At 39.0% G+C, this 20374-nt stretch overlaps 1 protein-coding gene across 1 annotated transcript in view; it reads right to left on the bottom strand.

The window, feature by feature from the left end:
* PPP2R5B (protein phosphatase 2 regulatory subunit B'beta) overlaps window positions 1-20374 on the bottom strand; it is a 1711411-nt gene that overhangs the window by 784350 nt on the left and 906687 nt on the right. The gene's annotated exons all lie outside the window — the stretch shown is intronic.

Raw genomic sequence — 20374 nt, 5'->3', positions numbered from 1 at the left:
CCTATGGACCTCTTGAGAATGATCAAGATTACAATGCTTTGTAAAAGTATGTACAGAAGACCAAATAACAGCTTCTAGAAAATTTCTAGAATCCAACTCTTTCCAGAAAAACATAGTAGAATGGGCTTTGTCCCTGCCTGGAATAGTTTTGCTATGAGTATAACAAAAGGTAATAGCCTGAGACAACCATTTCAAAATAGTGTGTTTTGACACAATTTGTCCCTTCTTCTTACCTTCACAAGAAATGAACAATTGCTCTGAAGATCTGAAAGATTTAGTTCTGTCAAGATAGAACCTGAATTATCTGTGGATATCCAAGGTATGGAGTATCCTTTCTCCCTAATTTTTAGATTCAGGAAAGAAAACAGGGAGCTAGCCAGTCTGACTTAAAGAATCTTGGATATCACTTTAGGCATAAAAGAAGAATTGGTCCTCAAAGAAACCCAGTCCCTGGAAAATGAGATAGGATTGACTCACCATAAGCGCTTGCAAACCTTGCAAAGGTCAGAGCAATCAGTTAAATGGTTTTCCATGTTAAGAACCTCAAGTCAACAAGGTGTGCTGGTTCAAATGGAGCAAGCTTGTCTAACACAAAACTGAGGTGACAAGGAGGGGCCTCGAGTTTACTCAAGTCCTGTTGGGCAAAACCCCTTTGAAAAACATTTTGACATGAAACTGCATGGGGAGACATGCTGAAATAGACCATGAAATGAACCATGATAGAGGAATAAGAAAGGCCACAGGATAGTAACTCATACACATATTGTAAAACCAGAGATCAGCTAGCCCTGAATGGGTGCTGGTTATGTTGTTGGCGCCAACTGTAAACATTTTCCATTTGCTAATATATGATCTTCTTGTAGCAGGCTTTCTTCCCTCCATTAGTACCTGCTGTGTGTCCTCAGTAAACAAGTCTTGGCGTAATGATTAAGGTGTTTACCTTACAGTCACAAGATGCAGGGTTTGATTCTCACATTGGGTAATTGGCTAGGCTTACAATGACCCATAAGGGTAGTTAGCCTAGTACTAATCTATGAACCTAAAAACCTATGAATTAAGACCCTAGCATCCAAACAATCAGTTGAAGTTGATTTATGTCAGGGTGCATCAAACAACCCTGTACCTGTGTGAGTAGATCCAGTATGTGAGGAAGCTTGTGGTAATTGCCTCTGGCCATTTCCAAAAGAAGGGAGAACCATAATTGCCTGGTCCAGAACACAGTTACCACAATGATCTTGGGGGATCCCTTCTCAATCTTCAGAAGTACCCTGGATATTGGTGAAAAAGGTGGAAAAGCATACAGAAACATCCCTATCCAAATAAAAGAAAAGGCATCTGTCTTCCAGGCCTTCTTGAATGGAGTCTTGGAAAAGAATTTTGACAGCTGATTGTTTAGACAGGAAGCAAAGAGTTCTACTTGAGGAACTCCCCACAGATGGATTAAATATTGGAAGACCCCCTGATCTAGTTTCCATTTGTGAGAGTTTGCCCAGGTCATGCACAGCTTATGTTTCACAATTTTGCTGTGACAGAATGTACAATGCTTGTAGAGTGAGATTGTACTATGGAACTATATCCCAAGATAACTTGGCTAGACTGCAACCTGGTTCCCCCTGTTTGTTGCTGTACCAAATGACTGTGGTATTATCTGTCACAACTTGAAGAGGTCCCATGGGCCAAAAATGAATCAGAAAGTTGAGTGCCTTGATCAGAGCAAGCATCTCTTTGATAGTTATGCACTTGCATCTGTTCCACACACCCTGCACTTATCCCTCTTGAAAATGCTCCTCAAGCAAAGTCCAAGGTGTCTGCAGTGACTGTTTCAGAATGGGGAGGGAAATGGGGAGACCTGCATTTAAGGATATCTGATTTCTCTTCTAATAAACCCCAGCACTGGGATTTGAAAAGACAAAAGGTGCTGATGCTGGGATCAAAGAGACTTCAGAAGCAACTGCATTTTCCTCATGTGAAGTCTTGCCAGGGTTATCATGAGGATCATAGAAGCCATGAGATTCAGAATCCTGAGGTATTCCCTCACAGTGATTGAAGTTTGAGTGGAAAACCTTAGAAACAGATCTAGATATACATCTATTTTTTTTTTCCTCTGGAAGAAAAGCTCTTTGAACTGAGGTGTCTAGTTGACATTTCAGGAATGTAATCCTGTGTGAGGGAGTCAAGAAAGACTTTTGAATACTCCCTTGAAATGCCAGCTTGTGTAAGAGGTCTCTCCCCCAAGAGAGATTCTAGACACTTTGTAAAAGACTCTTCAAAGATAAGCAAGTAATCAAAGTTTGGAAAAATTTGGATAGCCTCTAGCCTGCAATAAGCTATAACTGCAGCTAGACACTGTGTACACTCTTGGTGCAGTAGATAGTCCAAAGGGTAAGGCAAAGAATAATAATAATGTGACTCAGATGTACAAAACATTAAGAAAGGCCTGAAGTCTGGATGAATAGTGTTGTGATGATAAACATCTTTTATGTCTAGCGTCATCAGGACATTTGAAAGGGGAAGAAGCAGTAACAAGTTGTGAAGTGACATCATTTTAAATTTGGGGACTATCACAAACAGGTTTAGGAAAAAAAGATCCAAAACTAATCTCTTTTATTTCTTTGGAACTAAGAATATCCTTGAATAAAAACCTTTCCACACTTGGGAAGGAGGAACTGGTTCTATCACTCCTTGGGACAGCATGCAGTGAAGAACCTGTGTAAATAAAATAGTCTGATCTGGAGGATGAAGAATGATCTCCTGGAAAGGAGGAATTTCCTTCCACTGCCATCTGTAACCTTGATAAATTATTGCAGAACCCATTCATCTGAAATAGCTGTTGCTAAAGAGAAAATTGGACATTAAGACTTTAAGGAAGAAACAATGGAGAGCTTGCAAGGGGGGGGGGGTCACAAGATCTCTTGAATAGTCATTCAAACTTGTTTGACTGTCCTTGGTTTTGGGAGGTTTGAGGCTTCTTTTTGGAACCTCCTTGCCATTTGTTCTTAAAAGTTTGTTTAGATATATTTTGTTGAAACTGTTTATTCTGTTTTTTGCCAAAATTGGATAAGTGGTTAGAGAATCCATTAGAAGAATTAGAAAAGGAGGGCTGAAAAAAATCTTAGAGATTACTTGGATCAGCTTAACCCTTTCATTACATTTTTGATCGTCTGTGCAGCAGAGGGGCGAAAAACTAAATCTCTGTCCAAAGGGGAATTTAAAATCTCATTTTTGTCATCATCTGGGAAAATACAGCCATGCAAACCTCCTCAAAACAGTAGCAGTGGTCATAGCCTGGAAAAAGTATCAACAGAGTCATACACACTATGAACAATGAATAGTGACCAGTACAATAGAGGAAACTATATTATTTAAAGAGGATTGTTCCTGACAAGATGAAACTGCAGATAAAACATTCCTCATTCTTTCACAATTAGTCCAGACAAACTTAACATATGATAACTAGTCTAAAAGCAACCGCTTGAAGGACATCCAAATACTTTGAACTCAATAAAAAGTGTTTGATGCCCAAACGAGTAGTAGTCACACCATAAGCTTCACACATAAACCAAGAAACAGTTATATACTTCCACAAATTTATTAGTTAAGCGCCTTCTTCCCCTAGCCTTTGGGGACTTCATCAGAACTAAATTCCCCTACAAATCAACCCTTTTATACAACTTAATAAGACCAATTAATTGAATAATTGAATAAATGAATAAATAGAAACAATATTATAAATATTACATTATACATAAAAAATGTTGCTTTTTTAAAAATGTTATGAACAATACATACCGTGTTGTTAAAAACATTTGAAACATTCAAAATGTTAGCGCTTTTTTCTTTAATAAAGGCACTAAAGATAAATAGTCATTTAGTCCTGGTTCTACTAAGGCATTTAACTTGACAATCCAATACAATTCCCTCAAATCCACATCCAATTCCCACCAACCACCTCTTGGGTTGTGTTTAATCACTTCAAGAATGCCAAACATGAATTTTGTATACCCCTGACAAGTCAATGAATGTTTGTAAAGAGCGTTATTAGTGTTACCTTTAGCAATAGCATACAAGTGCTCATATATCCTTGTACGGAATTTTCTCTCTGTTTTACCGATGTAAAAACACAAACATGTTTGGCAAATGGCAACATAAATAATCCCTTTTGTGTCACAGTTGCCTTTCTGCAACAAAATGTCCTTCCTGCTGCCCCCTATGTGTACCACATCTTGGTCCAGCACAAACGATCATTGGTTACAATGACCACACCTGGTCGTTCCTTTCATAAACTTAGTCGTGGGTGTAATGAAATGTAATGAAAGGGATCTAAGTTTCTTACTAGTACTGATCAGGGATGCCTTCCCTTTTTGGGATTTTGCCTTTTCATGTAATAGTTTCCTCCTTCTATTGTATAGCTTATTTATGGCCAGGGTCCACCAGACTGGTCTCCTGTTTTTGGAGGAGTGAGTCTTGGTTTTACTTGGGATGGCACAATCCATGCATTCCTGTAGGTGCTCATAGAGTGCAATTGTAAAGGATTCTGTGGTTTGTGTAGCATTTTCCATATGCCCGGGGGCTTTGAAACTTTCCACTTCGGTCTTGAGAAGTGTGAAGTTTGCTTTTGAGAAATTTTTCACAGTGGTTTCCTTGGCTGGGGGTGGGGTCGGGATGTGGATGTCCATTGTGATTAGTTTATGGTCTGATCTTACCGAGGGGTTTACCTCTGGTATGGAACATTTAGCCCTCATGTTGGTGATGACCAAGTCCAATATGTTGTCCCCTCTTGTGGGAGTGGTGACCAGTTGTTCCAAGGCATTTGAGTTTATAAACTCAAGGAACCGTTGGGCAAAAGAGTTGGGGCTTGAGTAGTTTTCCCAGTCAATGTTTGGGTAGTTGAAGTCCCCGAATATCATGGTGTTTGGTGAGACTTTCATATTTTCCAATGTTCTCAGGAATACCGAGTGGGGATCCTGAGTCAGGGTGGGTGATCTGTAGCAGGCTACAAACTGAAAAGCAGTTTTATCTACTGTTAGTTGCACATGGATGGTCTCCGCTGCCTCATGCAGTGCCATTAACCTGGAGGTGTGGGTATCCTTGATGAAGATGGATACTCCCCCACCTTTAGTATTTTGGTCCGAGTTCTCGGGCCGAAAAGAATGGTATGAGTTGAATCCTGGTAGTGCTGGGGTGCTCTCTGGTGCCTTGAACCAGGTTTCTGTAACTGCACAGATATCGATTTTCTCCATACTGAGGAGCATCTTGAGGTTTAGGCTTCTGGCATTGAGTAACATTACCCTTAGTTTTTTTGTTTCTGATATTGCCTATGGAGGTGGGTTTGTCTTTTGAGCCTTGCCTAAAAAAGGCACTATGGGGGTGGCAAGAGCCTTTGCCAGTATTCAGAAGCCTAAGTGTGACAGGTGCAAGCCGTCCCTGGCGAAGCAACGTGGCTTGTCGAGCATGTCATCCCAGGCTGACAGACACTGGATCCCCTTAGAATGACACCAATAGGTTATCCAATTGTTAAAATTGATCATTTTGTCTTTATACTGTGGCATCATTCTTGGTGAGGGTAAGATGCTACTCAGGGTCAGGGTCATACCGGCCTGGGCTACTTGATCAGAGAGCTGCTCTATGTCTTTTTTCATGTAATCCAGGGAGGTACGTCTCAGGTCATTCACACCAACATGGACAATGACAGAGTCATATTTGTACCTGCTGTGGAGTGACCTGAGTGCTTGTGTTATGTGGCGGATCCTGGCACCCGACAGACAGCTTGCAGTGACCTTCTCCTTGTTCAGTCTGGTGAGTGGGACGTCAGTGTGCCTGACAATAGAGTCTCCAATTACTAGTGTATTAAGTATGTTATTTAGCCTTGGGGGCTGCGACTGCATGGCACACTGACTTTGTGAAGTATGTGATACGTGAAGGTTGTTGTTTGGTAGTGGTTGCTTGGATGTCTGCTTTGCAGGTCTCTGTTGTTTTGGCAGATTTTTATTTAGAGCCTCCACGTATGTTTTTGTAAGTTTATGAGTCTTGTTTGCTGGTGCGATTTGTCTATGTGAGACTGGTTGTGTGGTGCGAGTGTCTTCCTTCACCTCCTGACTGACTGTGCCAGTCTTGGGTTGAGAGAGCCCGGCCTCCAGTTTGGCTGTATAGTTGAATCTCTCACATATATTTGGGTTTGTTGGAAGGAGGAGAGGGTTGTCTGTGTACATAAGGCAATTGTAACATTGCCTCAGGATTCCCAGATTCACCAAATGGACTGGAGAGTATACCTGAAACTGCATTTTGGACATGCATGGATGGTTTAAAGAACTGATTTATTGATTGTCTGGAATGGATGAATAGGGAGCCTTGTACTTCTGGATAATATAGGGGGGTGTAGTCCTAAACTTAGTTAGTGCTTACTGAGAAATTTAAGCAAGTGCTGGGCTGTAGAATGAAGGTTGATTGCTTATTTCTGCAAGCTTGACTGGTTCTAAGGGAAAAATTGAAGAGCAGACTTTGTGGAGCCGGGAATAGTTAGAAACTGCTTAAATGGGGCTGTGCAACGTTGCGCGATGTTGTGCGATGCACAAACTCATGCAAAACCGCTCTAAAGTGGGTTTTAAGGCAGGGAGTTTCAAAGAGATAGGAAATGGCCCAAAACGGCCAATAAGCTACAAGTTACTGGGCTGAGACCACTCCTCCAGGGACAGACAGGCTGCTCAAAGCTCCCCACTCTCACTGGTTAACAGAGAAGCTTCCTCCTATCCAAGTAAGGATATGAGCAACACAGGAACTATAACACAGCCTAGAATTCAGCAAGATCTGAAAACTGGACTATTCTAGTTCAGAAAAGACGGGAAACAAGGATATATATATTTTTTCTAAACAGAAACTAGGCACAAGGACACAGTAAATGTTTTAAATTGGCTAGCGCACTTGAGTGTGTAGCCTACAACACTTAAACAAGGCAAAATGACAACTTTTAAAAGTGCAAACATAAAAATGCAAAAAAACAATGCTTTGCAGATCTCAGATAGTTAGAAAACTCACTTTTCAGCGAGAATATACAGTCGCAGTTAGGAAGGTAGAAAAAAAATACTTAAATCTTTTTAAAGTCTCTCTTTTCACTCTCCGCTGCTTGTAGAACTCTGCAGGACACCACGAGGAGCTGTGCTGAGTCTGTTACAAGCACAAAACCGTGCTAAAGTGGGTTTTAAGGCAGGGAGTTTCAAAGAGATAGGAAGTGGCCCAAAAGAGCCAATAAGCTACAAGTTACTAGGCTGAGACCACTCCTCCAGGGACAGATAGGCTGCTCAGAGCTCCCCACTCTCACTGGTGAACAGAGAAGCTTCCTCCTATCCAAGTAAGGATATGGGCAACACAGGAACTATAACACAGCCTAGAATTCAGCAAGATCTGAAAACTGGACTATTCTAGTTCAGAAAAGGCGGGAAACAAGGAATTTTTTTCTTTTTTTTTTTCTTTTTTTTTTTCTAAACAGAAACTAGGCACAAGGACACAGTAAATGCTTTAAATCGGCTAGCACACTTGAGTGTGTAGCCTACAACACTTAAACAAGGCAAAACGACAACTTTTAAAAGTGCAAACACAAAAATGCAGAAAAACAATGCTTTGCAGATCTCAGATATTGTTTCTATTTATTCATTTATTCAATTATTCAATTAATTGGTCTTATTAAGTTGTATAAAAGGGTTGACTTTTAGAGGAATTTAGTTCTGATGAAGTCCCCAAAGGCTAGGGGAAGAAAGCAGTTAAGTAATAAATTTGTGGAAGTATATAATTGCTTCTTGGTTTATGTGTGAAGCTTATGGTGTGACTACTACTCGTTTGGGCATCAAACAGTTTTTATTAAACTTAACATATGAGCCTGACAATTCAAAATTCTGAAAATCAAAGTTGCAAAAGTATATACTTTTCCCCATATTTATCAATATTTTTCTATCCTTATAAGAAAGAGTAGGATTGGAATTAACTAAGTGTTTAGCAGTAGTGGGATTAACTAAATCTATAGCTGCTGGATCAGGTTTGGGAATAGTACATAAAACTTAAAAGACTGAAGAAATTTATACATCCTATCTGCATGTTTAGGTGTAGGTAGATTGCAGTCAGTAACACACACATCATCAAAAGCAGACAGAACAAGAGGAATGGGTATAGGTTCTAGAAATTCCTCCTTTAACAACTCATAGTATTTTCTGAGCGACTGAGAAAACTCAGCGTCCTTTCAATGAAAACATTGACACATCCTAGCAATAGTATCACAGCAAGAGAAACCACAACAGGGACAATCAGAAACTGAGCTCTCCTCTTAGTCTGAATCAGAAATCTGAAGAGAAAACCTTGTATCTGTACTTTGAATTTATTCAGAAAAAGCTGTAACCATCTTTCTTTTACCAGAAACTACTTTACAAGAAGAATCAATAGCCTTAAACTGTGACCCAGACCCTATAAACTACCCATATCTAAGGTAATTTGAAGACTAGACACTCATTTAGTTTTCTGTTTCTTTTTGACATGAAAAATGGGACAAACAGTGTCACCAATGGCAGCAGCAGCTTTCCAGGGCTAGACACAGCATTCTGGCACAACAGGGAAGCATTCCCATTTCCCTGTCATAGGACCAACAAAACTGGCTCTTACTTTCTCACTGAGAGGACCCCAACAGCTGCAGAAGATGTGGCTAACCCCTGGGCCACAGTGGCTGGAGGTACTACACCAGAGGGATCCGGGATAAAAGTTGAGTGGTCTGATGTACAAGCAGTCACCACCTGCGGCTGGGGCAAATTGCTTGCCTGTTGTGCTGGCAAAGGCTGTTTTCTTAAAATTGTCTTTTTCTGGTTGGAAGGACTGATTGTGGACAGGTAGTTTGTTCCATGGTCAAGCTGAAAATGGTGCCTCTTTTCTGGAGAAACACATGGCAATAAAAACTACAAGTCTATAAAAGTCACTTTTTTACAGAAGAACACAGTAAAAAGCATTTTAAAACACTTTTCCAGCCCCATAAAAGTAAAACAAACACAGTTTAATTTTTCCACAGAAAAAAATGGTTTTAAGTTACTTTACACAACGTTTAAACTGACAGGAAAAAATACCACTTCCATTTAAAAAGTATGATATAATCTTGTGACAATCCATTAAAACACACAACTCTTAGCTTTTAATTAAATTGTCCAAAGAAAAAAATGATAAAACACACAGACAATAATAATAAAATGGAAGTTTTTTCCCCAAAGGGAACTTATCTGCACAACAAAGGAACAGCACCAAACCAACCACTGATCCTTGAAATCTTTAGAGGAGAGTACTTTTTGGTGGCAGTAAAGCTCTGAAGGGGTTTGTGCCCGATTTGTCTTTGAGTCAGCTCTGCTTGAGCTGCCTGACAGTTTTGGTGTGTAGAAGGTGCCCTGAGGCTTTGGAAGCTGGCCAGCTGTTACATAATTGGCAGGATATAACCTATATGACTAAGGCTATTGCAGGAATGATCTATATGATGAACATCTGGTAATGCCTACAGAAACCTGATAACTAGGACAGACCAAGTGGTACTGATACCTGTAACAATGGAGTGATAAGAGGGAAAATAGTAACTTCCTGATTATTATTTATTTATTTATTTTTTTTATTGACAACTGCTTAATTATACTTCCTGGTAAACTAACTTCTTACTTACAAGAAGTATGCAGCATGTCAAGAGCTACTTATAAGCCTTTCTATTTTTATATACTACATATATACTATATATATATATATATATATATATATATATATATGTATAGGAACCCTTCATTTGTTCGAACTTTCAAATGTTTGAAACTCATATGGCCGACACCATATGAGCAAATGTTTGAAAGGCCAACAAATGATAGCAGACATCCCGCTACAGTGCGGGACTGGGAGATTCCCCTTTCCTGCACTGTAGTGCGAGCTCGGTGTGAGAATATTTAAGTAGCAGAGGGTGTGGGGGGTGCAGGGGGGCTTGCCCACCTGCATGATATATTTTTACTGTGTTTACTGGTAGGTAAATGATGCTATTTCAGGATGTCGGTCTTTTGGAATGTCGATCATATGGAGTTGGCATTCTGAACAGTCGACATTCTGAATTAAACCCATATATATATATATATATATATATATATATATATAGGAACCTATCATTTCCACGACAACACACTTAACTGACGACTAGATCACAGAGACGAGATCGCTGACACCACACATGCCAACAATGGTGAGTAGTGAGAAATGGGATGTATTCCCATTTCCGCAATGTGGTGAGATCTTGGAGTTGGTATATTTATGTAGGGAGGGTATGGGGGGCGCAGCTCCCCACATGTGGGGTGCAGGGGGACTTGCCCCCTGCTATACACATGTTTATTGTTGTTTTTTAACTGTATTGTGGTCATGGGAATTTGCATTGTTCTAATGGCCAGAGCATGAGCTTTTTGATAAAATTAAATTAAGTCCTCATATTTCAAACAAATGTTCATATCTCTGGAACCATATGGGTTACTGAAGAAGTATAAATGTCAAAATTATTCAGCACAAACCAATTTTATGGTTGTGGTATTCTTTAGATTCTTACCATAAACTGGATTTTATAAGTCACAGTAAGTGCAAACATCTCAGTAACCACTCAAGTTGCACACAAACTGCCAACAGCATCTTGGTCATCCAAACATGATCTTCCATATGAGGCTAAGCAGTTTTGTCTCTGCCACATGTCTTGAGATAGTTAGAGAAATATGACACTTTTTACAATAAAAATAAATATTATATGAACAACAATTAATATATATTTGCCTGCACTAGGAAAAGGCTAAACATTAGTGCAGTTGTATTATCTATCATGTAACCTTTAAGATGAAATCTTTCAATAACTTGAATATAGCATGATTTTTGAAATATTAAATATGAATGGGCAATATCAGATGTCTACAGGTGTTAATAGGCTGTAACTAAAGAAACACCTGGAGGTGCTAATAGACTATGATGAGTTAACAAAAAATGCATGAATGGGAACTAGCTTTATCACAGGTGTGTCACATTTAAAATACACATGTAAATACTTCATTAAAAAGACAAAAATAAAAAGTCACACTGAGCTTGCCTTTTTTGTAAATTGTAGTAAGTGAAATAAAATGTATAAAATGTATAAAATTGATCCTAATTGTATTTGCCACTGTGACAATCTACTATTTGTTTTAGTTATTTTATTGACATTTGTTTACCATTAAAGTCTGACTAGGCAATTAAGCCCTTTTCAGCAATGGGAGGAAAGTTTCACCTTACAGCAAGTTTGCAACAGATACAGTGCCAGATATAAGCAACAACAAGTATACACAAGGAGAACACATATATTCAACTGTTTCAAAAATGAATAGTTGTACAAATTTTAATGGTGTAGAAAACAGACCCTGTATACATTAAAGAAAAGGAAACATGCAGTAGAAATGAAGCTCATGGCTTTTTGGTTAATACTGATTCACTCCCATGTCTTATGGATGAGAAAGTACATAGGGTTTACAAGAAAGGAGTTTTATGCTTAGTTCATGGAGAGAAGATGGGAAAAGGGAGCTAGTTTGTGGGTAGGGGATAATGAAAAATTCAGAAGCATAGAGAGGAAGAGCATGAGAAGAATAAAGGTAAATAGGGAATGCAGCTTAGTAGTAGGAGGTTGACAGACTGATATGTGAGGAGAGGAAAAAGATGGCCTTTGCAAGGTGAATTTGAGTAAAAGGATTACTGCAGCTTAACAGGAATGTAAACATTGCTCCAAGTGTGCATATTGCAAAGATTATCACTCCAAGAAGCTGTTGTACTATGTCATATGATAAAAGGTTATTTGGACAGTAGCTTGTTGAGACCCTCTTTCTCTCTCCCTCTCCTGTCCCCCTCCCCCAGAATTCTGTAGTTGGGTAGACAAAAGAGGCATCTTCTAAAATTCAAACTATAACCAAAGGCAATCCTAGATGAAGTCTATAATTAGAGGGACTAACAGTTAATTCAAAATGTTACCAACAGTTAAGAAAGTTACTGCAATCTGCCAGCTGTAGTGTACCATTATTGTATTATTAGTTTCAAAGCATAAGCTGTATTATATCGCTTTTAAGGACTCTAAAAAGGGTCTATATCACATAATTGAAAGCTGATAACTCCAAAGCTCAAAACCGTGAACTTCAAACCTCGAAAGCTGACAACATCAAATCCACCAACCCCCCCCCCCCCCAATTAACCAAAACAAAAAACAAAACACTCTATGCAGGGGGGCAAGCCCCTCTGCACCCCCACCATTTAAATATACCAACTCCAAGATCACACTACAGTGCAGTAAAGGGAAATCGTCCCTTCTCACACTTTATGGCGATCTCCGTTCTACAGTTCAACGTTTTTGAACTTCGAGGTTTGAAGTTCAGAGTTTTGTGCTTCTCAGTTATCAGCTTTCGAGCTTATGATATAAACCCCATATAAAAAGACACGCTTTGTATAATTAAGAAATGCAGCTGCAAAAATGAGCCATTATCATAGTTCCATTTAAAAATACAGCTACAGAAACAATGCCATTATCACACTCTAACTTAATGCCATTTAAAAATGTAGTAATGACAGTTCTAGTGCTGTGATCCCAGCAAAGCCATGGTAGAGCTAACGTTCAAAGATACTGAAGTAGAGTGACAAAAACCAATATTGTGATAATTGCTCAACACTAGGAAATTTGTTGCTGAGTCCAAAGCCTAATTGTTCTTATCATGGAAGCATTATTTTATTTGTTCAGCTTAGCCTGGTCAAAGATAAATGGCTGTCATTCAGATTGCAAAATTTGAGTTTTGGTAACCCCTGTAGTACTTGTATGATGATGTGAGGTATTACCAGCTAAGCCAGGGGAAGTAGGGCAGTGGATGTGCAACATATGCTAGCACAGCTAGCAGGAGTTTTGTAAAGAATTTTATGTCATTTGTATATCAAACTGATTTCTATAGGTGTTTGTATTTCTAAAGCTGCTTGTATTAAAAAGAAATATACCTGTATGTTAGACTGTATTGTAACTGTTGAAATGAACATATTGTAACAGAGGATTCTGGAAGAGAAGAGGTTAATCTCAATACAGCTAACCTTGAGAAATAGTCTGAAATTAAATTACCTGGTTTTGGCCATAAAGATTGTATCATACAGTTCTGACTGCAGCTACAGAGGAAATGTCTGTGAAAACCAGGACTAGGAATCCTACTGTACTGTACTTAGGGGTGAACAAATTGCTACCCTGGAAGGGTGGACATTTTGAATTGGTTTTATTGCTTCCAGATGCTATGACACCTCTTAGCAAAGCTCTATGTGTGTATTACGACACGTAGGTACTAGATTCTGGTTCAGTTTCTAGGAAAGGGGGTAGTGTGGGAACCAGACTCAGAGGACCAGATATATGTGATGTTATTCTGTATTCCAGCATTGAAATGATTTCTTAATACTAGAAAGAAGTCTGAGGGCAGTCTGATTTAGAAACCTGACAAAGAAGGAAGGCCACTCATCCACTTCAGCTTGCCTTGCTTTAGTAAGTAATCAGGGAATAGTAATTCTTTAGTTCAGTCAGGAAAATATAGAGAGATTAGTTAAGTACTGCTTTTCTGTAACTGTGTGAATCTATCCATCAATGTTATTTTTAATGTTTTCCATGATTGAAACTCTGGTGTTTATTATAACTACATATTTAGTATTTTCATGTTCTTTTATTATTTATTACTAAATATATTAAAACCGTTCATTGTGGCTGGTCTTTTAGAGAATATTTTAACCTTTGAGAGTACTTTTATTTATTTGGTGACACTGTGGCCACTCCTTAAAACCTTGCTGTATTGGTCAAGAACTATCATTTGTATTAGTATTAATTTTACTTAGCATAATTGGGTACCCTTTTAGAGCCTTACAATAGCTGATGTTGGAGTGTTCTGATATCAGTGGAACTACCTTATAGTCTGGGCATAACTGGTAAATCTGTGCCAGCCTTCCTTAGGTACGTGTGTGTGTGAAAATCAAATCTCAAAGAGTGTCTGTCAGCTACTTGGAGCAGAGACACAGAGCACTGATTTAGCAGAGAGGGTGGAGGACTTGGATTGAAACACTCAGCTGAGGACTCAGCTCTACAGCTGTGTCACTGGGGACTCTTAGTGGGGGCCTGGAGAGAGAGAGAGAGAGAGAGAGACACAGAGAGAGAGAGAGAGAGAGAGAAACCCAGCCCCTGGACTGAGTGTGTTCCCTGTGTGCTTTTAAGGGAAATTGTGCTTGGTGCAGAGAGCTGCATCTGAAACTACTGTGTGTATCTATTTCTGTTCCAAGTGAGTGTCCCTCACCGGTGTCAGTATAAGGATTGAGGATCCTTGATTACTGGCCCAGAATAGGAATGTCACAACTTGCTATACATGCCATTATAGGGGAACCCCTGTCCTGCTGGATGCATGCATTAGAGTAGCCAGTTATGCACAAGACAGTGATTATTTTGACAGAGAAGATGACAAGTATACGGGGTAAATGTTTGTTAGTATGAACAGCACCATTTTGGTGTCATTTTCTCACTTTTTTACTGATTGATAGTTGTTGAATATCAGCTGCAGAACTTGATTCTTATTAGAAGGGGCAGGAGTTATATAATTAGTGCTTTTATCATAAGTTGCTCACATGCAAACACATGCTAATACACTCCCATCACATACAAATGTGCACAATTATAGGCAGTTATCAGGATAATCAATTCACCAGCTGCATGTCTTTAGGATGTAAAAGGAAACTGGAGCACCTGGCAAATACCCATGCACAGTTAAGATTTGCAAGCTCTCCACAGAAGGTTCCCACAGCTGAGAACTGAACTGGAGAACAAAGCACTGTGAGGTTTCATTACTGTATACTAAGTTTTACGCCACAATCAAAAAAGCTTTAAGGGATGAAGAATAGCAAACAACAAAACCCCTCCCATCCCCCAAAAAGCATGCCTTTTAGCATTATATACTACTGTTTATTTTATTTATTTATTTATTTTACATTTGTTAACCAGGTTAGTCCAGCTGAGCATTAGCTCATTTTCAGTGGAGACCTGAGGAGAAAAGCTCCGCAATCAGTATTAACATTTTACATAAAGTCAGCAAGAAAATTGCATTGGCAGCTAAAGCAATTAGTTAGAGAAATAACATTTTATATAACATTTTACAGAAAACAGTTGGGTACAAATGTTAGAGATCAAACTGCAAAAAGTATTTACAACAAATCATACAGAAAAGCAGTAGAGTACAATGTCAGAATTTTTACAACAAAAACTTAGGTACAATGTCAATGTAGGGAAAACAGTGTTCATTATTTCTAAGTAGTTATATACAGTAGTGTTCATTATTTCTAAGTAGTTATATACAGTATAGGTACAGATGGAGTAGTAAGGTAATGTAGAGGTTAAGCAATGAGACAGAGAGGTAGATGAATATTAAGACAGACAGTGGAAAAGAAAAGAGGGATGAGAGACAAGCTATGGTTAGGTAGTTTCAGGGAGGATGGCTGCAATGGCAGGACCATTTATTTATTAGGTATTCCCGAGTGGCTAGTTTGAAATGTTTTGTTTGGTCAAGGGACCTAATTTCTAGGGGTAGTTGGTTCCAAGTTGTAGCAGGGTTATAGTTATAGAGTAAACACCCTGATTTGGTTTTGGATTTATAGATCTGTAGGAAGTCTTGGTCTGAGCTATGTAGTGTCCTGGTTGGGGAATATTTAGTTATAATTGTTTGAAGGCTAGGGCAGAAAGATAGTAGATAGAGGGTGGAGTGGATAATTAACAGTTGCTGTAGTAGCAGCAAATGAGGGAATTTGAGCCAGTGCAATTGTTTAAGAGATAGGCAATGGGGTGACTTGTAGGTTTGGTTTGCAGCAAATCTGGCAACTTTATTAAGCGTAGTTTCAAGTCTGGTTATGAGTGTGGTATTAGGATTTGTGTATAACTGAGAGCTATAAAGGAGGGTGGGAAGAAGAAATGAATGGGAGAGAGTTATTCTGACTGAGCTGGTTAAATGTCTTTTGTTTCAGTAAAGGAGTCCGAGTTTCTGGTGAGTCATTTTGATAGAGGTGGTGATTTGGAGATCAAATTTAAGCTGATCATCTATTATGATTCCTAACAGTTTAGTACTAGGGTCAGCGGTAATGACAGTGTTATTGCTAGATAGGATGGAAAATGTTGTTTTGAGATTGATGAGGTTTTTTGGGAGGAAGAGTAGGAGCTTAGTTTTCTTAGGGTTGAGAATTAATTTGTTGTCACAAAGCCATGTCTCTGTGGTGTTCAATCATGCTTGGGTAGTAGAGTGGAGGTCAGATGGTTTGTCAGCAATGGTGATGACTGTAGAATCATCAGCATATTGTACAAGTGTGGAGTTGGGACAAGAAGTGTAAAGTAGGTTGGTGAAAAAATTGAAGAGCAGTGGCCCCAGTATGGATCCTTGGGGGACACCCATTGGGATGCTTAGGGGGGGAGAAAGAACAGAGTGCCATTTAACAGCTTGCTGGCAGTCAGAGAGATAGCTGGAAAACCAGGATATGGTGGGAGGAGAGAATCTTAGGTGAGAGAGTTTGTCTAGGAGGAGGGGATGGGAGACAGTGTCAAAGGCTTTGGACAGGTCAAGTAACAGACATGAGACTAGTTTATTATTGTCACGGGCCAGTGATACAGTATTAATAAAGGATATTATTAGGCAGTTATTTTGCTATGAGTGGGTGGTGTTATCACTTCTTTGTTATCTGATATTTAATAGCCTAGAGGGATTCCTCTGCACTTTAAATGCTAGCCACAAAGTTTGAGAAATTATTTTATGCTCAACTTCTTCTTTTTTTTTTTTTTTTTTTTTTTTTTTTTTATATGCTCAACTTCTGAGTGACTTGCTTGGCTAAAAACATCTGCATTACAAGCTGAAGCTAAGTGAAACTTGCAGTAGTGAATTTTAGTCTTCTGTTAAGTACAAACTTGCAGTTTTAAAAGTACTGCATTTTCATTTTTTCTGTTTCTTAATTGTGTTTCTGAACAGTGTGCTGTGTGTCTCTCTGCAGTTATTTTGCTATAAGAGGGGGTGGTGGTATCACTTCTTTATCTGATATTTAATAGCCTAGGGGGATTCCTCTGTACTGTAAGTGCTAGCCACAAAGTTTGAGAAATCATTTTATGCAAAACTCCTGAGAGACTTGCTTGGCTACAAACATCTGCATTACAAGCTGAAGCTAATTGAAACTTGCAGTAGTGAATTTTAGTCTTCTGTTAAGTACAAACTTGCAGTTTTAAAAGTACTGTATTTTCATTTTTTCTGTTTCCTAATTGTGTGTTTCTGAACAGTGTGCTGTGTGTCTCTCTGCAGTTATTTTGCTATAAGAGTGGGTGGTGTTATCACTTCTTTGTTATCTGATATTTAATAGCCTAGAGGGATTCCTCTGTACTTTAAGTGCTAGCCGCAAAGTTTGAGAAATCATTTTATGCAAAACTCCTGAGAGACGTGCTTGGCTACAAACATCTGCATTACAAGCTGAAGCTACGTGAAACTTGCAGTAGTGAATTTTAGTCTTCTGTTAAGTAAAAAACTTGCAGTTTTAAAAGTACTGTATTTTCGTTTTTTCTGTTTCCTAATAGTGTGTTTCTGAACATTGTGCTGTGTGTCTCTCTGCAGTTAGTTCCCCACCCTCCCTCCCTTGTTCCTGTGTTGGCATTAGTGTTGGTGGCTCTGGAATTGCCCACCCCTCCTGTAAGTCTGTGTTAGAACACTCCTCCTGGGTCCATCTCATTTGCTCACTTAACCGAGTATAGTTAGATCATATTCTGAGTCTAGTGTTCACTCTACTTAATACAGAGAGAAGATTTGAGAAGGCCAGCCCACTTAGGTTCTTCCTTCCTCTCTTCTTGCACTTAAAAAAAAATTTGCACTTTATTAATTTGCTTTTACTGTATTTGTGTTTCCTCTTAATTTATTTTGCTTCTCTTAAAAGTACTCAATTTTATTTATTCTGCTGCATTTACTACTGCTTGGTCGTATCCTGATTAAATTGTAACTCTTAATCTAAGTCTTTTGGTTTAAGCAGTTGGACTTCATACAGGCTGTTTTACATTAAGAAGGTTTGTGGTCTGCACTGTTGTGGCAGGATAGGTAGCTTACATCCTTCTAAGATGTGAATTGCTGAGTGAAGGTCCAGTGTCTGCTATTCTAAAAGTGTATTAGTTCTGGCTTAAGCACTTGGGCTTCAGGCCAGTTATTCTACATTAAGAAGGTTTGTGGTCTGCACTCTTGTGGGAGGAGAGGCTGGATTCTGCCCTTCTGAGCTGGGAATTTCTGGTCACAGGTTTATTGTGACTGCTTATTTGAACTGTTTCTTTCTGAAATTGGTGTGCCTTGTTGCTGTAGCATAGACCAGATTCAGGCCTGCTGAATCTAGCTTTGTTTGTATAACTTGAGCACTGATCCAGGCCATCTGTTTTTTGGAGAAGGTTCCGCTGCACCCTAGTAAGCAGGGCTGTGCAGTTAGAACTTGTCTGATTGAAGACTGCTGGAACAGGCCTCAGTTTTGAGCTTTTTTTCTGGTTAATTGGGTAACTTGTTTAAGTCAGTTTGTTTGTTTTATATTGTTTCATATATATATATATATATATATATATATATATATATATATATATGGGTCTACTTCATTTCACCTAACTTCCAATTCACTGACTTTCATTTCACTGAAATTTAATTTGACTGACACTTCATTTCACTGACAGTTCATTTGACTGACAAGTATTATTGGCAAGAAAATGGAATATGCCCCCTTCCCCACTGTAGTGCGACCCTGGAGTTAGAATATATAGTTGGGGGGGTGTGGGGGGCGCAGCCCCCCACTTCATTTCATATAATATTGTTAAGTTTTGATATAATATTTCTTAGTAAAAGAAAAGTAAGTGGGGGGCTTCACCCCCCACACCCCCCATTGTGGGGGGCTGTGCCCCCCACACACCCCCAATACTCCAGGTTCACACTACAGTGGGGAAGGGGGCATATTCCATTTTCTTGCTAATAATACTTGTCAGTCAAATGAACTGTCAGTGAAATGAAGTGTCAGTGAAATGAAATTTCAGTCAAATGGGAGTCAGTGAATTGAAAGTTAGGTGAAATGAAGTGGACCCATATATATATATATATATATATATATATATATATATATATATGTATGTATAAAAAATTGCACTTTATTCATCTGCTTTTACTGTATTTGTGTTTCCTCCTATTTTATTACTGGGGGCATTGACTACAACTCTGATCTGTGATATATAACAATAATTATCCTTTTCTGTGCTTTTAAACTGTTTTTTTTGTGTGTATCTGCTTTATTTTCTGGAAATATATATATATATATATATATATATATATATATATATATATATATATATATATATATATGTATACTTGCTTCCCGCCTTTCTAAGCTAGTATAGTCCAGTTTTTAGGTTAGTGCTGAATTCAGGGCTGTGTTACAAATCTCTGTGTTTGCCCATACCTTACTTAGATAGAAGGAAGTTTCTCTGTTCACTTGTGAGAGAGGGGAGCTTTGAGCAGCCCTGGAGGAGTGGTTTCAGCCCAGAAATTAGTAGTTTATTGGCCATTTTGGGCTAATTTCTATCTCTTTCATTTCCCTGCTATAAATACCATATGTGCCCAGTTTTGCACGCTGGGCAGTGCTGGTTAGCTAGGGTAAAACTATTCCCGGCTCCACAAAGCCTACTCTTCAATTTTTTCCTTGGAACTAGACAAACTTTCAACTTAAGCACTCAAGCCATTCATTTCTCAGCCCAGCACTTGCTCAAAACTTAAAGCAAGCACTTATAAACCCTAGAACTAGGCCCTCCTGTACTGTACAGAAGGACAAGGCTCTCTATTCGACCTTACCAGCCATCCAGTAAAACAGTTCACTATACCTATCCAGGCATGTCCAAAGGGCAGTTTCAGGTGTACTCTCCAGTCCAACTGGTGAATTTGGGTATTTTGAGGCAATGTTACAACTGCCTCATGTACACAGACAACCCCCTCCTCCTACCACCAAGCACTAATACATACGAGAGATGCAGTTATACAGCCAAACTAGAGGCTAAGCTCTCTCAACCCAAGACAGGATCAGACAGTCAAGAGGAGAAGGGAAATACTTGCATCACACCACTAGTCTTACATAGACCCATTAAACCAGCACCGGCAAAAAACACACATAAATATATGAAAACAGACTCGGAGGCTCTAAATAAAAATCTGCAAAACCAACAGAGACCTCCAAAGCAAACATCCAAGCAACCTTCATCCCCCAACACAAACCATGAAACACATACTTCACAAAACCAGTGTGCCAT

Source organism: Protopterus annectens, chromosome 6.part1 (assembly GCF_019279795.1).
Source record: "Protopterus annectens isolate FY-2018-M chromosome 6.part1, PAN1.0, whole genome shotgun sequence".
Taxonomy (NCBI): Eukaryota; Metazoa; Chordata; order Ceratodontiformes; family Protopteridae; genus Protopterus; species Protopterus annectens.
Note: the sequence above shows the minus strand (reverse complement) of the source record. Positions and strands in the feature narration are given on the sequence as shown.